This window comes from Sander lucioperca, chromosome 6 (assembly GCF_008315115.2).
Source record: "Sander lucioperca isolate FBNREF2018 chromosome 6, SLUC_FBN_1.2, whole genome shotgun sequence".
Taxonomy (NCBI): Eukaryota; Metazoa; Chordata; class Actinopteri; order Perciformes; family Percidae; genus Sander; species Sander lucioperca.
The window spans coordinates 34,826,697-34,841,553 of NC_050178.1; positions in this window are offsets into that span (position 1 = coordinate 34,826,697).

The following is a 14,857-nucleotide window of genomic DNA, read 5'->3' on the forward strand; positions in this document are numbered from 1 at the left end:
ACATAGGTGTATTCACATAGGAGTAACTCTATTTTAAAAGCAAAAATAATTACTTCTTTAGAGTATGTGTATTTTCTAATTGTGTGTTTGTCGGTGCATTACCTCCTTTTTATGTGTTGATGCGTCAATGCGTCGATGCGTCGATGCGTCGATGCGTCGATGCATCAGAGCAAATCCGATCTCTCTCACTCCTCCCTCTTTTTCTGGTCAGTCTGCTGATGTCAACGCTCATCTGTGCAGATCTGTATCAACTCGTGACTGTCCTTGTCCTCAATTGTTGGATCTCTTTCCGGCCCTGATGACACCAGCTGACACCCCCCTTTCAGATCTTCTGGGCATCTCTAGAATCTTGGTTCCAGACTCCTATAAGGGTTCACCAGTCCTCCTCTGTAATTTCCTCTGGAGTTTCTTCCTGGTCTATTACAATCACGGGCAAAGTGTCCATCCTGTCCACAATTAAAACACGCTTGTGGAGATTGCATAAAGTATGAATCAAATCTTCTTCCTCTTCCTCTGCCTAAGCTTCCTCGTCCTCTTCCTCTCCAGTTCTGTATCTGTCCAAAAAATGGCTGTGGATATAAAACAAATGGAACCACTAATGGTGGTTGGAGCAATTGCGGTTGGACGTTGCCCGGCTGAAGTTGTGGCGGTAATTGTTGATTTGGTGGGCATTGATTCTGCACAACCAAAACCTGCTTCTTGTCCTTCTTATTCTCCACCAGCTGCATTTGATTGAGTTTTCTAAGAGTTTCTCGGTCCTGTTCTTTCACTTTTTGGGACCCTTTTTTCAGCAATTTCTCCCTCTGTATCTTCAGCTTCTCCAAGTGCTCTTCCAATTGCTCCATGTCTCTTTCAATCTCTTCTATGCTAATCGCTGCAGGATGAAATCCTGTAGCTCCTCTGCTCTCCAAATCTTCATCGCTGTCTCCATCTTCACTTTCATAACACTCTTCTGAATCACTCTGATCATCATCATCATCATCATCATCATCCTCCTTTGTCTTCCTAAACCTCAGTCTGCCCTTAGTTTCCAGATGTTTCATTTTCTTCTCACTTTTGGAACTTGGATTCATCTTTATGGTTGTTTCAGCTTCTCAATTATTAGTTCATCTGTGAATGTTCACTAAAACACTTTGTAGGCATGTGTGACGTTACTTCTTTAATGTCAGTCTCTGGTCATTCCCTGAGAGCCATCTGGGTGTCCAATTCAGTCACTTAACCATGGACAGTTGTAAATCTGTCGCCCCTCCTTCTCTGCTGCTCCAGCTCCAGATGCAGTTTCTGGTGCAAGTGGGTGGGGGATGGGACCAAAGTTGACTACCAAATCAGCTTGTAGAGGAGTGAGACAGGTCTGCTCTGACATCCATCGAGGCACACTAAATAAACACAAAACACAACACCTCCAAGAAGCATTACTTATACTTTAATCATACTCATTTTAGTTTTCTTGCTTCTAACCTATGACATCATTGATTCAAAATGTTGCTACAAAAATATTACCTAAGTAAGAAAAGTATCATAAAATATGTACTTAAAGTATCAAAAGTAACAACACAGAAAATACTCCACATTTTTAAACTGGAAATGATCAATAGTCCTGTCAACTAACTAAGTATTTAAACAGCTAATCAGTTCAACTGGACTTATAGGCCTATATATTTGTTGGACAGTCTAACAACAATAAAACATCATATTTCATAAACAATATATAAGTCATATAAGTTTCGTGCTTATGGTATAGCAGTTTTTACTATTTTCATCTAAACATTTACCCTCCTGTAGATTATAACCCCAATGCTACAGTTGTCTCTGTAACAACGATATTAGTATGAACTCCAGTATCCTAATTCAAAAGTACATTTATCTCTTTCTTTGTCTTTCTGTCACTTTCTCAACACTCTCTTTCTGTCTTTAACCACCTTAGTACCCTTAACTTTCTCTTAAAGTCATGCCTTTTTTCCATTATCCCATAAAACTTTCTTTTCCCTTTCTACAGCATACACTTAACATCGTCTCTCAGCTTTCCTGACCATCTTTTGTAACAAAAGACAAAATGTTTGATTAGGATTGAATTACTCGCTGTTTCTTTACAGGAATCAGATTCATTCATTCTGTTTTCCACCTTCACAAATGTCACTCATTTCCTTGGTGCAATGACATAACCACAGGTAACAGTGGAGAACTTTAGCAAAATCAAAAACCTTATAGAATTATCAAATTTTGAATTGTTTTATTCAAAGTAAAATCATTTTAGATGCCTCGCCACTCAAAACAAGTGGTCCAACATTTTAAAATGGCAGCGGTGACAATCCTGGAGCCCATCAATCAGTCCTCTCATCTCTTACTTTCAATAGAGGTATAGAGGCTGGACTTTTCTTAATCCAGGGTGATCAATCACTGATTTGAGTTCCAGCAAGTCACCTATGCCAGCTATTAATCTCTCTTTTTTCCTTTTTCTTTCAGGCCTGAGCCTTATTTATCCTACTTTTATTCTCAAATCTTTCTCCCAATTTTTCTTATCATGCTACAGAAGCAAGCATAGTTAAGGCTTCCTAATTAGAAGGACATTTCAAATTCTAATGCCATTTCTCTAGGTGTTTATGACATTTTTTCTCTCTTTTTTTATCTATCAACATAACTCTCATTTATAAATTTAATGGATCCCTATGAAATAGTTAAATAGTCAAGCAACAGCCACTTTAATGTTTTACTGAGCTGCACTTAACCCCCCTTCTCCTTTAGCCGCTCCGTCTCTGCCCTTAGGTGCAGGTAAGGAGTGGCCTAAACTTTCTGTGAAAACCTGAATTCCTAGCATTCTTGGGCATGCGCAGATCAGTCAGCAGTGTGATTTCACAGTGAGAGGAACTCCACAGCACCTAGGCCCACACTCAACCAAGAAGAATACCTAAAGAATCACTCAGCTTACTTCAACATAGAATTTCTTAATCTCACTAATTTCAAAGCGGCAGATAATGCAAATAGCAATATGCTATCATAAAGCAGTTTAAACGATCTCAAAGAAATCAGAGAGAACTTAATGATTCTTACAAAATTGTCTCTCCATTTTTCCCTTCAACAGACCACATTAAAACAACAATGACACAGGACAAAACAAACCAACACAAAACATAAAGCACAAATACTACTTTTGAAGCTTCTTATTCTTACTATAGGTTAGCCTAATCTATTTTCAAATCCTCCAAAGGGCTCATAAATTTTAGCAATTTCTGAAAACGTTCTCCTTCGAAGAAGACTCATAAGATTATTAAACAAAAGTCCTCCCAAAGAAGGCTCATACATTTTAACACTTTAGAAAACGTTCTCTTCAAAAAGAGACTCATATTTTTAGCCATAATGAACAGAATATTTCATATATATCTAATATAGGATATCTTTATGACGCATGCACTGCCTATCACACACAGCAGAAACACCACTGTTCACATACACCGCTGCTCACACGCACTCTCTCTCATACACACAAAAGTCGACATCATTCATGCATGTAATTCCTAAAAAGAGTTTGCTTTCCGCCGTACTATTTTTTTTTTGTCTTTTTTTTTTTTTTGTTATTTTGCTACCTAGGTATAGAAGCCCAATTCCAAGTCTGCTTCGAACATTATTCGTCAACAATGCATCGATTGGGAAACCTACCATTGAACTGTTATTCTACACCTCAGTTCTCAGAACTGGCTCAAACTTTTCACCTAATAAAAGTTCAAGACTACGGCCCATCCTATGATCGCCTTTTTTCAAAGGGCTTTTTTTATCAGATTAACGGCGTTATCCTTTATTTTTCTTGTTTCTGTTGGTTTCTCTTTATTGTTCCTGTTCTTTTCTGTGTTCTTTTATTTTCTCTTGTTTCCTTTTATCTTCTCCTTATCACTTCTTGTTTTTATTTTCTCGTTTCCTTTTTCTTTATGTTGTTTAAGCCAAATTGCCCTGGCCAGGGTTAAACTGTTTTCTTTAATCCAATTTGCCTATTCCTTAAAACCTTTTCACATTGTCTATGTGAATATTCCTTAATTCCTTACTTTTTCTCCCTTTTCTCTATGTCTTCACTTAAATTTCCTTTTCCTCTGTTTCTCTAACTTCCTTAAGCCTTTGCTTCATTTGTCTCATATTCCTTTTTCTCTGTTTCTCTAGCTTCCCTAAAGCATTTGCTTTGTTTTCTTCTTATTTCTCATATGTTAACTCACACTTCCCCTGTCTGCGCTAATTTTAACACAAATAATTTAAAACGGAACCCCATCACACAGCAATCACTACACAAAATACACACAGATTCGACACGGTGCAATCCCTCAACGCACACACAGAGCCACACATGAACTGACCAGCGCCCAAATCTGTGAGAAAGCTCACCTCATAGTCGACCAGTGAAGCGGGAGTCAGTCCCTGAGTGCCCATGATGAAACGATGACCTGGGAGATGCAACCGATCCCATCCTCGTCGCCAAAATTGTGGTGTCTTAAATAGTAATGCTGTGATGCTGTATGAAGAGGAATCCGCCGACACTGTTCTTGATTATAAAAAGGTTTATTACAAACAAAGATTCAGCATCAATTTTACAAACTCCTGCAGAGAGCTTGGAGAACGACCAACCCAAATTCTTCCAAAAATCGTTCTGACTTTTCTTTGTGTGAGCAACATATATATCCTATGCATTGTATCATCATAGGACGTAATTTTGTAAGTATACCATTGGATGGGTAACTGACCAATCGATGCCTGTTATCTGGCACAACTCCAAAAAAGGTCTCTTCTGTCTTGGGGGGACCCCTACTCATGTTAACAATTTCCAGATGTTCTCAGTAAATGTAGAGTAAAGTTCATAGGACTCCCTTATAACAAACCTTTAAGCAAAGTTTATAGAAAGTTATAGAATGGTCATATACTACACTCCCACATACTTTCACCTACAAACGTCATTCAAACTTTAAACTATTCACAAAACCTTCAGCTATTAGAAAGTGATTCAGCTTTTTGATATATTTTACATTTTTTGTGTATTAACACTGTTTAAGTTTAGTGCTTCTTTAGGCTTTTTCTGCATTTTTAAAGGCTGCTCAGTGGTGGTGATGTCACAGCTACATTGCAGAGGAGAGAGAACATTGTCTTGCTCTCACGGCCACAATTCTTACTTCTCATACACCATTAATACGTCAAAACGTAGATATACTTGTCTATTTTCAGCCAATGTGCTCATTTAAGCAATATGACTTATACATTTGGCTCAGTGAGCCTCCAAAAAAGAGCCACAAGCATTCCTTTATTGACAGCCCTTGTTAAACATCCTTGACATTTCTGGACAAAGGCACAGAGTACTAGTTGTTCAAATCGCTGAAATGCCCACATGTTTTAACTTTATCCACACTATATATCAATGTTTTTGCAAATCCGTTCTGATGCTTACGGTGAGGTCATTATATTGATACCACATATTGTTTAGGCATTTTTCAGGCTTCTTCAATGGGAAGTTTACCAGGGCTCTTTCAGTCAGATGGATATACTATACTATGACTTTTTCGGATATAATATAATATGAATTTTTTGAACATTCTATACAATGACTTTTTTCGACATACTATAATATTACTTTTTTATCCGTTTTTCGACATACTATGCTATGACTTTTTCTGATATAATATACTATGATTTTTTTTTAACATTCTATACAATTACTTTTTTCGACATACTATACTACTACTTTTTTTCGACATACTTTGACTTTCATCCAAATACCATTCTATGACTTTTTCCCGACATGCTATACTATGACTTTTTTTGACATACTATACTTTCTTTTTCATGACTTTTTTCGACATACTATACTATTACTTTTATTACTTTTTTTGATATACTATACTATGACTTTTATTTTGACATACTATACTATGACTTTTTTGACATACTATACTATGTCTTTATCATGAGCTTTTTCGACATACTATACCATGACTTTTTTATCACATTTTTTGACATACTATACTTTAACTTTTTACGATATACTATACTATGACTTTTTATGACTGTTTTCGACATACTATACCATGAGTTTTTTTATCACTTTTTCCAACATACTATGACTTTTTTAATCACCTTTGTCGACATAATATTCTTTGACATTTTTCAATATTTTATGCTATGACTTTTTAATGACTTTTTTGGACATAATTTACTATGATTTTTTTATGATTTTTTTCCGACATACTATACTATGACTTTTTTATGACTTTTTTCGACATACTATACTATTATTTTTTATCACTTTTTTGACATACTATACTTTGACTTTTTACGATATACTATGCTATGACTTTTTTTCGACATACTATACCATGAGTTTTTTTATAACTTTTTTCGACATACTATACTATGAATTTTTTAATCACCTTTTTTCGACATACTATACTATGACTTTTTTAATATTCTATACTATGACTTTTTTATCACTTTTTGGGCAATAATTTACTATGACTTTTTCATGATTTTTTTCGACATACTATACTATTACTTTTTATCACTTTTTTTGATATACTATAGTATGACTTTTATATGACTTTTCAACATACTATATTCTGACTTTTTTTGACACACTATACTATGTCTTTTTCATGAGCTTTTTCGACATACTATACCATGACTTTTTTATAATTTTTTTTGACATACTATAATTTGACTTTTTACGATATACTATGACCATTTTATGACTTTTATTCAACATACTATACCATGAGTTTTTTTATCACTTTTTCCGACATACTATACTTTGTTCTTTTAATGACTTTTTTCGACAGACTATACTATTACATTTTATCACTTTTTTCAATATACTATACTATGACTTTTACATGACTTTTCGACATACTATATTCTGCCTTTTTTTGACATACTATACTATACTGTGTCTTTTTCATGAGCTTTTTTTATACTACTATACCATGATTTTTCTTCCGACACGATGCTATGACTATGACACTCTTTCATACTATACTATTACTTTTTTATCACTTTTTCCGATATACTGTACTATGACTTTTATATGACTTTTCTACTTTGTACACACTATACTATGACTTTTTATCACTTTTTTCGATAAACTATACTATGACTTTTTCATCACTTTTTACGACTACTATGACTTTTTATCACTTTTTTGACATACCCATACTATGACTTTTCGACATGCTATACTATGACTTTTCTTCTTTTTTAAACTTAAAATATTCCCCTTTTGTTTAATACATTATTTGTATAATTCAAAACATTTTATTGAAATTCATACTAATTAAAACCATTCACACTTTTCCAACTATTGTCACTACTTTACTGAGCCACCTTCATCCAGTTTAGCTTTAGCAATTTAGCTTTTCAGCATTCACAAGTTTTTTCTTCCAGAAATGCATTTTCTAGTTGAAAAGTATCACTTCATTACCAAGGTTGGAATTGAAAAAAAAAAAATATATATAGGATACCAGTCACAAAAGTGAAACAAAATGGTTGTCTGAGAACGGTTGCTTACACTCACCCTCCTATCCACTCATATTTATCGACATGAATCCCAATTAGGGTTATTGTATGAAAATAATTGTTAAATTTACTTAAGATAGGCATATCGTTAGAATATTGCGTCGCTTTAAATGTTGCTGCTGCTAGGAATTGTGGGACAGCATGATCTATTTTCCTTTCATAAAGAATGGTCCAGTGTTCCCTATGCTAAATGAAGAAAGGAAGCATTGAAGCACCTTTCTTTAGCATTTACAGAATTCGACCAGCTCTTATCATGGCTGCCACTTCAATACATCCGGGTCATTTCACTCAGTTAAGAACCTTCCTAAGCAAAAAAGACTATTCGACCACAGCCAGAGACAAGAGACAACTTTGGGATGATTGACAAGCAACAGCTGGGAAGGAGGATAACAGAAGCCACAGTGTCACAGGAACACAGGTGTCAGTCAAAACGGCTAATTAAAACAAAGCCAGGAGTGTTAATGAGAAATGATGAGTGAATGTGCTGCAGCTCTTATTTCTGTCAGTTTACCTTTGACGAACGTATCAGCAAAAAAAGACTTGGTGATCTCTAGAAAGTTTATAGACAAAGGAGACTTAATTGACTCAGAAAAGCCCTCTCCTCATGCTAATACTTTTGTTACTTTATACTTGGATTATATACATACAGAATTATGTTTATCAGTGAGTATAACCACACTTCATAACAGCAAACCTTTCATCAGAAATCGTGATTTTTATTTTTCCTACTCATATATATGCAGGTACACTTGGACGACAACAAAGAACATGCTAAATAACTCTAAGCAGAAGCTCCTCTGCACTCTACTCACACGTGCCGTTTCCCATGTGATGCAATTTCCCTTTGATATAGGAAGAGAATAGCAAAACCTCATATTATAATTTAAATTAACCAATTAAGGTTAGCTCAACAACAACTTTTCTGGATTTAAGTATGCAGGGGCTCTTTTTGGGAAATGCTTGGTCTAGAAACAATCATGGGTCACACCCTTACATTTAATCTGCCTCACCTGATTGAGAGGGACCAGAGGAGGCCCATCAAATACAGAAGTTGATTCGATTTTTTTTACACTGTACCTCTGATACAAAAACAATTCATCTTAAAACTACCCATACTATATGCTGTGTGACTGACAATGCTATATTGGGTGAGACAACGATGGGCGAAGCATTTACGAAATAGAACAGGTTGGTTAACCAGCAGAATTAAGTGGACATTTCTTAAGAGGATGTGAGTCCAGTCAAAACCACAGGGAAATGTCCAGTCAGGATTTAGTCTTTCACTTCTCTCTTCTGCAGTAAAGATTGATGTGACAACAGCCAGGAACTATTATTGTTTTAAATAAGAAAGTCCAGATTGCACATCCTCACACTAAGAGGAAACATCATTTATAGTGTAAGGTTTCTATTAAAAAACAAACAAATAAAACATCAATAGTAAACATCAACAACAGCAAAATTACAGCCTTGCGTAAATGTTTATTGAAACCTGCATTCATTGATTCTTTTTTGGCCTCTTGGTGGCAGCACAACAAGCTTTGAACAAAATTTTGACATATTATCACCTTTTAAAGTTGATATGATAAATGTGTTATCAAACGGTTGCTTATTTACACATCCAGCAGAAGTGGAACAACATTAGCATTTATTTGGAGTTGTATTTGAGTCCAATATTCACTCTTCTTTTAGCTCGGTTTTGGTCTCCACCAACTACTAAATAATATCTGGCTTTTAAGCTGCTACTTCAGTGTTAACCAGCTCCTAACTTTTTCTGTCTTCCATTTGGTGCTTGGCAGGCAGTGTACAGAGCATATGTGTCAAAGCTTTTTTAGCTGACACCTGTGGATAAAAACTCCACTGATATCCGGGAGAGTGAACCAAAACAGTAAATTTGCGCCCGTAAAAAACCAAAACAATTAGCTGAAAGACCCTACAAAGCTGCATAGTGCAGAGGAGAACTGCAGAGTTGTGTGATAATTATCTATGGGTTTGTTAATAAAAGTGACCTCTTTCACATACACATTGATTAATTGTTAAAGTCCCCTTACAAAAACATGTTATAATGAAAACTTATAAACTTTTTTATATTTTTATGTCCTCTAAAATCTTTGACGTTAACTTTATTGACTTGTATCTGTGCAAAGTGTGTCAAGAGTGGTGTTTTCACATTCCTCTCCTGAAGGGGAAGATGTCTGTGCACTTCCCTGAAATCTGAGATTCAAACTTGCTTGATTAGCTATGTCACAGATTCGAAAGCCAATTACTGTCTAATATGCAAAAGCTGGAAAAAAAACCTTTGTGGAGCTCTGCGTGCTGGCTGGGTTGCCGGCCTGATGCCTGTGGAGCTTCACGAACAGGCTGCCCGAGCTCCATGAGATGGCCGTCCGCTCCTCAATCTAAGGTAGATGTTAGAATGTAGTCACCGAATGATTGTCAATCTAGAATGGTGGTGGGTGGGGCGAAGCCAGATCCAGAATTTCTCAATGAGGGAGAGTGTCCAGCCACTTTTCAGAATTTTTTTTGTATGTTTCATGAGAAAACCATGTTAAACTAAATATTAATAATAACTCAGTATAGTAGAGTAATTTTAAGCGTGTCTGGAGGGGGACTTTTTCATTTTCAGGTTCATAATTGTATTTAGAGGTTGTACCAGAATAGGTTTACATTGTTTAATTTTCAAAGAACACCATATTTTTTTTAGTGATGGTCAAATGAAGCTTCGCGAACCACTGTCTTTATTTTCTGAGCTCACTAGATGGCGCTCTTTGTTCAAAGAAAAATGTTAAAGGAATGGCAATTCAGTGTGTTTTCAACCCTTTGTTGAACAGAGAGCGCCATCTAGTGAGCACAGAAAATAAAGACAGTGGTTCGCGAAGCTTCATTTGACCATCACTAATTTTTGTTGTACGACACATTGCTGCAGCTCCCCTTTTCACCCTGTGTGTTGAGCTCTCTGTTTTAGCTACCGAGCGAGGCATCTCACTTCTGTTCCATCTTTGTTGGGAGTCGCACATGTGCAGTACCAAGATATGGACTACAGAGTATGAGGAAGTGCCACGCAAGCAGCTAGGCGAGCATAATAACGTGTTACAAAGTGACCACGTTTGTCTCTGAAGTAAAGGTTGGACTACAATAGAGCTGTTTGGAGCAGTTTGTGAACAGTGTTTTCTGTGGTAAGTCCCTTTGGGGTGGACTTTGGGCTTTTTCACTTTGTAAACCTATAGCATGCACAAACAAGATATATAACACAATAAAGGAAAGCAAAAAGCCAAAAAGCATAATATGAGCACCTTAATATAAAACATTGACTGTAGCAGCTTCAAAGCTGACGTCTTCAACCGGGAGTTTGTAACTACATTAGGGCAGGGGAATGTGATGCTAGGTCACTTAACTAAACAATAAATAAATAATATTTTTAAACTCAATACCAGTGTTTTAATATACATATATACATATACATATATATATATATATATATATATATATATATATATATATATATATATATATATATATATATATATATATATATATATATATATATATTTTAAGTTACATTTACATTTACAGGTTGAAGTTGTAACTGCTAAAAAAACAGGTTTTAGCAATAAATTGAAATGTAAAATTGATGTTAATTGTTAAGCGCTACTTATATATTAAGCTTACTTAATATGTGACATCACATCACAATATGGTAGATATTGGCCCACCTGAGGTTCCATACTGTGGAAATAGTTGAATCTATACTTGGCTGTGGTCTGCACTTAACATCAGCTGTAGTCCATGGTACCAGACCCAGACTCCTGGGAATAGTCATCTCTAGTTTGGTCTCTAGTCAGTTGAATGACCTTGTTGCGTAGAATGTCTCTCTCTGTTTCCAAGGCCTGATAATTCCTCACTAGACTTCTCAGCAGGTTCTTGCAGCAGGAACATGACTGGGTTGAATTCTGTTGAGACTGGTCAATCTGGCACATGTCTGCTATTACAGAGCTGTTGAAAGGAAACTGATCGGTATCTTCTTTTGAATGAACTGGCAAAAAACAGAAATTGCGGGTTATGATTGCAAAACGGAAACATATGCTGTGACTTATTTTGCATGTGTAAGACGAAATATAGTTGTTCTTAACTTACAGAAAAGGCGCAGGGAGATATTGAGAGTGGCTTGTACGATGAACAACACTCCTAAAGTTAAAATCACAATTCTGAGAAGTCTTCTCTTTGTGGGTGTTGCACCTAAACGCACACACACACACACACACACAAAAACACACACACTAAACAATCATTCTGTAATTCGGGATAATGACAGTGCTATCTGACCCTCTCCAATATTTTATAACACTTTGATGTGATGAATGGTCTTCTAATGTTTCTTGCGAAACTTTTTAAAATCAAATTTCCTTTAAAGGTTGATGATCTGAGCAACAAATCCGATCATTGTTGAGTTTTCCCTGAGGCTTCATCTTTCTGATGACATTTTTTAAACATTCAGGTAGTAAAGTAAACAGAAAACACAAGATAATCCCTGATTAACAATGACGTTTTGCAGTATCCTTCAATTGAATCTCTTAATAAATTATACTGTATGTACTTGTGCTCTTACCTGACTGCTCAGTGCCACCACTGTTTGTTTTCGTTCCCTGAAACTCATGTACAGTGGTGTAGTCAGAAAGCTCCAATTCTTGCGCCATTGTGAGCTACTGTGAGAAGGTTTTGTCTTACATACACTGCTATTCTGACAATGCCAAGAGTCTCACACTGTCTGATATGTCACTGCTCTGAGGGTTTTCTCATGTCTTTTAAAGGAAGGAAGTTGGTTTTTGGTTTGAATAAGTTCTCATTATGACTCAGCCTCTTCAAAGGCTAAATTTAGCCAGATTTCTGTACACATATTTAATCAGTCACCTTTCACTGTATATAAAAACTAATTATGGGTCAATTTGATTGACATCATTTTCATAGAAAACTTTAACAGCTAATCTTTATGCAGTTCCAAATGGTCACAAACGAAAAAAAAAGAAAACCAATTTATTAAGGTCTTGAACCAGGTTGGTCAAATCTTGTGGTAAATTGATTGGCAATAATCAACTGAACTCTGATGTGCTCAATCTTTTCAATCTTTTGTATTTTTTCTAATAAACATTCACCTGTTGCAAATTGGTACTGAATGTTTTTAAATTAGCTAATTTGTTCTTATTTGACCACAGGACCTCACTGACATCATACATATCACAACAAGCTGATGTGACGCTTAACACTGGAAACACAATTTATAGATACATTTTAACTAAATGGAATTATTGAATTTGTTGAATGTTAGAACACAGTACAGCACATTCAGAGCCAATACACAATTATTTTACATACACACTCACTTTGCCCTGCATTTTCAGCAAAAACAGGAATTCACAAGAAAATTGACAATAGCGACAGCTGGCTGTCAAACATTTGTTGACAGGTATCAACTAACATACAAGGTGTGATAAAAGGTGAAAGCATATGTATGCAAACGGCTGTCAACCTTACAGTTAAGATGAAACCAGGAACTTGTGAATTACACATGTGATAAGGCTCCAACATACACTGGCCCCTGTTCACCTTACATTTATGTATGAACTCTGATCCACCCAATATAATATTTTCCCCAGAGGTGAAATCCAGGGGAAGAAGATGTTAATACCTGTCATCTGAGCAGGCAGACACAGTCGAACAGTAGAAGAAATTTTATCAGTTCAAATTACAGCTTCAGTGGTGCAAATGATACAAATACTGACAAAATTGTACTACTCTCATATCCTAACAACCTGTACATGATAGAGTTGTGGTGATAGGTGAAATTAACGGGTGTGTTCAGCTAGAGAAGAGCTGCTTCATGACACGGAGGTGGATTACAGGGTGCAACAGTGCATTCTAGTGGCCAAAAGAAAAAGAAATATTTTTAACTGACAGCACAGTGACAGAGGCCTTTTCATTTCTGGTGCTACAGGTTTAGATAAAACTTGTTTAAGGGTGCCTATTGCCTATTTGCTGTGGGGAACCCCCATTGGAGGAGGTCCAGATTATTAATTTGATTCAATTTCATTCATAGTGTCAAAAGATTAACAGAAGTTATCTATCTAGTCTATCTATTTATCTAGACCACACTCTGTAATTTACAGAAACCCAACAAATCCCCCAAGGCTGTGCATTTAAATAAATAAATACAGAATAATAATATTAGTATAATAATAATTATTATTAATAATAAGAATTATAGCAATAGGTATAATAGAATTACATGATGGCAATTATAGTAACACATATATTATACATAACTATTATTAATAGTAGTAATAGCAGTGGGAGACGAGCAGGACCACGGCAGCAGCTCCAGGTGCCACCACAATCCAAAGAAATCTGCGAGGCGAGAAAGCACAAGGACTCCGGGGAAGAAGGTAAGTTAGTAACATGCATTAATGGGAGATGAATGCACACAGATGAAGAGAGAGAGGAGGAGAAGAGAGGAGCTCAGTTGTCATAGAAAGTCCCCCAGCAGTCTAAACCTATATAGCAGCACAACTAAGAGCTAGGCCAAGGCAAACCTGAGAGAGCCCTAACTACAGTATAAGCTTTATCAACAGAGTTTTTAAGCTTGGTCTGCATTCTGGGAGCAGTGTTCTAGTGGGGCATTAGCGTACTATGAGCTCTTTAAGATATGATGGTGCCTGACCATTAAGAGCTTTGTAGGTCAGTAGGTTATTACCACCAGATGACTTAATAATCCTTGACCCATGCTGCTAACGTTCAACTTTAGCTAAACTGACAACACTTATTGGTAATGCAAGTGGTGTAGTGGTATGCTACAAGTGAAGCTCATGAAAAGAGACTACAAAAGAGATGAGATTTGGGGCTGTGTGGTTTAGAAGATATGAGTATATCATATATGGTATATATACAGTATTTATAGCTAAGTCCATCCATGCAGGAAAAAAACAATCCCAAACTCTGAGGCAGAGGCACACACATACCTGCACACATGGTCGATGCACACATTCACTAGAAAACACTCAGCCATTCATGCCCACAGCCCCTCTCACACTATTCCATATCATGCACCCTTGCACACACATTCTCATTCAATTACATGAATCAGATGCACTCATGCAGGAGGGACCACACACAAACACCCAGCTGCATGCATACAGGTATTTTAGCTGTGTGTTTGTGTGTGCATCCACATGTGAGAGCTCGGTTTTTAAAAACAATACATACATCATGGAAACAATGGCAGGCTGGTGTGTGGATGCACCCACTAATGCTGCCAAACAGGCAATGCTGTCACTCC